Here is a 4,919-nt window from a genome sequence, read left to right as displayed (position 1 = left end):
GCGGCTGATGCCTCCGGAAAAGACCAACTCCGGCCCTTCTGGAAAGAGCTGTGAGTGTCCTGCCCCAGGCTGCCGGGGTCCCGTTCCTGGTCGCTGAGGGGTTTCATGGAGGCAGGCGGTACCTGATCGGCGCTGCCCGGCTCCTGGCTCCCGGGGGGATTGCAGCCGCTTTGAGGAACAGCCTGACTTCTGAGGCTCTTCAACGCCCAAAGGTCCTCCAGGCACGTTGGGAGAAGAATCCCAAACACTTCCATCCCAAGATGGAAGAAGTGGTTTTGTCTGCTCATTAGCCAAATCAAAAGGATCTGACTGGGAAAGAATCTTTGCCTTTAGCCTGTGTTTCCTTGGCTTTATTCTGCATTTCCCACTAACGAGTGGGGAAGAAGCTGTGACCACAGTCCCTGTCTGCATTTTTCATGTGGAAATCACAGAGATCTGCTCCTGCCTGGGGCCTGATGCTGCTCCCACCAGAAACCACATTAAGACATCTGCAGCCCTCGGTCTGGGCTCAGTTCATGGTTTACGATTCTGAGCTGCTGTGCAGAAGAGTTTCTCCCGTCCTGCATCTCACCTTCCCCACCTCCATCAGAACTCCACCAGTCTCTGCTGTAAAGCAACCTGAGCCATACGGATGAAACATGCCTGTTACAAACTCCCGGCTGGGGTCAAAGCCGGTGGGGGATGGTGCGTCGCTCTCCTCCACCAGGGCAGCTCCAGCAGCTGCCCCCAGCACCATCCCTCCACATCAGCCTCCCCTGCAGCCCTCGGCACTGAGCTTCCTCTAGCGCGACCCTGAACCTCACCTTTCTCAGCGGTGTCGCAGCCTCTGCAGAACCCCAGCCCGGTGCGTTTCGAAGCATGTCACTGCTGAGACCTGCTCCAGCTAACGAACAAGCTCATTACCGGATTGCTGGTGGACTGAGGCAGGGCTTGGAGAGAGCGTTGGCTCCTTACTGCTGGTCTGCCAGGGGAGAAGGGGAAGAGAAAGATCGTGGGCTAAAGATTTTGTCCCACACTTGAAATATTTTCAAGGCTGGAGAACCACTGCTGACAGAGGCTGGAAAGCTGGCCCCTTCCTTGTCCACCTTTGAATTCAGCCTCCAGAGAGGTCCAGGACTTCGCCAGCCCACAGGCACTGCAGCAGCAGCCACCTCCTGAGGACACAGTTTTGTTCTCCTCACACAGATCTTCAGTTTGGTGTTCACGGTGGACTGGTTCTGACTCCAAAGCCCAAGCTGAACCCCACAGAACAAAATCACAGAGGCTTTCTCATCAGTTTAAGAATTAAGAGTTTCAAGATCCAATTATTTAGCTTTTCTTTTTTTTTAATAGCTACAAAGACCCACAATTAGTCACCCCCAGCAAAATCCTTTTCCTCAATCCCACCAAAACCCTGTGCTGGTAGCACAGCTCCTTACAAGCACGGACTGCAATCTCGGCAGGGATTACTCACATCACCTTTCCAAGGGAATAAATGTGTTTTGAGCAGTTTCTTTCCAATTACTGCCTCATCCCGCAGGAACAAGAAGGAACACGAGGTGCTCTCCTGGGAACAGGAGTGGTGCTCCACCTCACCCCTCCCCGGCCCTGCCTCTCTCGAGAGCAGAAGGGGCTTCTTTCAACAGCCTGCACTCATAACTTGGAAGAGGTACAAAGAGTTACACCTAAGTTAGTAATGAAGTAATAAGAATTAATAATAATAGTCCTGACTCCGTTTAAGTAGTACGAGAAGACAGCAGCCACTGTGACTGTCAGGCGAGGACGAAGTTCTGTATTTTCACCGAATTCTTTCCCTGTTGTTGTGCAAATTGTGAGAACGAGATCAGGAGGTTTGTTGTCAGCAGTTCTCCAGAGCCCCCACTCCTTCCTCAGGGTGAAACCAGAACAAAGCTGTTGCAGAGCAAACGTAGTCAATCTGTCTCTATGAGAAAAAGGGAGCGCAGACACTGTACCGCAGAGATCGCAACTGACTGGACATTCGCCGGGTCTGCACCGGGACCACGGCACCGTGCACCACCCGCAGCCACAAACCCCATCTCAAACGGTACCTGCGGGGATGGAGCTGAACGCAGGGACAGAGCGACCTGCCCCAGCCGAGGAGCACGGCTAAGCTCACTGCCCGCCCCAGTCCCTGTGTGCTGGGCCCTGTGCTTCAACCGGCATCCCAGCCATGGGCTGTGGAGACAGGAGACAGGGCTGGGAGACTTCTACTTCGTGTAACATGGCAAAACTCCACCCTAAGTGTGCCCTGAGTGCCTCTTCCTCTGCCTCACCCGGCACTGCTGGCCCCTGGGTGTCCACCCAGACTCCGCTTGGGATACGTTCGCTTCACCAAGGAAATCAAACGTTCCCTTCTATAAGCCTGACCTTCTTGGTTGACATCTGAAATACCGTGCGTTTTCTGTATGACTTACACAATCACAACTTAAAGGTAAAATACACCAACAGCCAAAGCACGAGACTCCACCGTCTCTCATTAAGGTGGGAACCACAGTATGGACACAGCATCTCTAGGCCCCGTCTTTAGCTGAGGGTGACTCCACCGCCCAGCTCCACTGACGTCTCTGTGCTGACCTTCACGCGTGCACAACGGAGTGGCCCCAGAACGATGTGTTGCCGCTGCCATGTGAGCCCGCCCCAAACAGAGATTGTGGATCAGACCCAGACCCAGCCAGGTTTGTGCCTCCAGCTGGGTTCAGCGAAGGAAATACTGCTGCCTTTTTCTCCAGGGGAACGAGGCTTGGCTGGGGGCTCCTTCCCCATGAAAGCACACCGGACCATGAACCCTCCCAGCAAGTTTTACACATGAAGCGGAGCAAGGAAACAAAACCCAGCTGAGATTCCTAAGACAACCATCTATTCTGGGCTAAAAGAGATCAGTAACCCCAAACCAGACACAAACGGCAACACAACCTCTCGGGGAATAAATTAAGCAGAAGACGTTTAATGCTTGAGGTTTTTCTGGGGGGCAGCAGGTCAGTAACAAGGTAGAAACAGAATGAGATGCGGTAACCACAGGATTGCACAAGTAAGGCCCGTTCTTAGCTGTTACAAAATGAACCAAAGTGCCCCCGGCAGAGCGCCCACAGAAAGGACCGGACATTTTCTCAGCCACCTCTCGAGAGGAACAGCTGGAGGAATTTGGGCTATTTATTTACACAAAGTGCATGCTCAGAGAGGGCCGGGTTGCTGCCTCCGTGCAAGGCGACTTCTGAAAACAGCGCGTTAGTTCATCGCAGGTGGGCGATGAGAGGTGACAGGTTCTGATGGCCATTACCGAATCACCACGGGCAGTAAACAAAGCCAACTGGAACGTCACGCGGTTGACAGCAGGTCCCGTCACCCTGGAGATTATGGACAGAGTGAAGGTGGAGCAGAGTCACTTCTGACCCCGCTCGGTGGCTTCATTCCAGTCTCCTTTCTGCAAAGCTCCTGCTCTGCCACCTCCTCGCCCACCCACGTCAGCCTGGGCAAGAGCCAGCAGCAACCCCGTCACCCCCTGCCTCCCACAGCGGCTCCTGGCAGACATTCCAGCCGCACAGGGGGACCCAGGCACCGTCGCAGAAGTAGGGCACAGCCTCACGTACATCAAGGGAACGTGACTTTGCAGCATTTCTAGTGAGTTCAGTGACACTGCACCAACGGGTGTCAGGAGAAGGGCACAGAGCTGCCCCTCTCCCAGCTAACCCCAAAACCCTGCCCAGATCTGCCTGCTCTGGGACAGAGGGGGGAAGCTGAGGGCAAAAGCCCATGCAGTGCCACGAGATGATGTTTTACAATTTTGTTGATCAATCCAGGTACATTTTAGATAAAGTCTGACCACCTCCCTCCTGTGGAAACTGGTCCTTGGAGACTGCTGAACACAAGTAATTATTACAAGAAAAACTTCAGAGCTCAGTAGTGGAACGCAGACCAACCTCAGCTGGCATCGAACTCTCATCCCAAAACCACGTGAGGCAATATCCAAATGGAACCCATCTGCCACAGGCCCCCAAACCCACCTCAAAACCCCTCCTTCAGCCCCAGGTTCTTCCGTTGAAACCTCCAACTTCCCCAGCCCCGATTTGCTTATGGAAAACCACAGACTACATCGACCGTTTGAACCGCCCAAGCACGTGATCCCCTCAGAAAACTTCTCAAAGTCAAGTCTCTAGGGAAGACAGTTCGGAAGCGCGGGTGAGTGGCACTGCATGATTTTATTAAGTGTCGTTACACAAGGAGAGATGTGGGAATGCAAGTTGTTACACATCTGACACAAGATACACCGACGGCATCACCTGCTTGATTTGGCTTATCCAACTGGTTCCGAAGGCTTTCCACTTAGTCCTACTCACAGCAACTTCTGCAGCGGGGGAGAAACAAAATGCCGACGAACTACAACAGCACAAAGATCCCACAGGGCCTCGGGGCAGTTTAAAAATACACAACACCGGGTGTGGTTGGGTTTCTGAATAACAGGAACAGTGAGACAGCAAAGTTGGACTCTGAGTGGTTTTAATACCTGAAGAGATACATAAATATCATCCTGTGGAGGCAAGACGAACAAACCCCATTTTCCTGCCTTTTTCATGGATACTATTCCTGCCCCTGGACAAGGACCTGCCTGCAGGATCCCATTTTGCCGCCTGACGCTGGTGGCCAGAGGCCATTGTGGGCTGGCAGAACGTGGAGTTGAAAACTACCCCGGCACATTCATGACCAATTTCTCTCCGTCAATCAAGTGAAAACACTTCTGAAAATTCAACAGACACGTTATGGAGAACTGAAACACGCTAAAATGAATCTGAAAAAGGCCAATTCCCGAATGACTGATATAGATGAACATCAGCAGCCTGGTCTGTTCACTATTTTATTCTTTTAAATAGGAAAAAGAACTTGTCTAGACTTAAAAAGGTTATAAAAGAGCACAGAAGAAGAGC

Source organism: Buceros rhinoceros, unplaced genomic scaffold, assembly GCF_000710305.1.
Source record: "Buceros rhinoceros silvestris isolate BGI_N320 unplaced genomic scaffold, ASM71030v1 scaffold46056, whole genome shotgun sequence".
NCBI lineage: Eukaryota > Metazoa > Chordata > Aves > Bucerotiformes > Bucerotidae > Buceros > Buceros rhinoceros.
The sequence above is the reverse complement of the archived record's forward strand: the minus strand, read 5'-3'. Positions refer to the sequence as shown.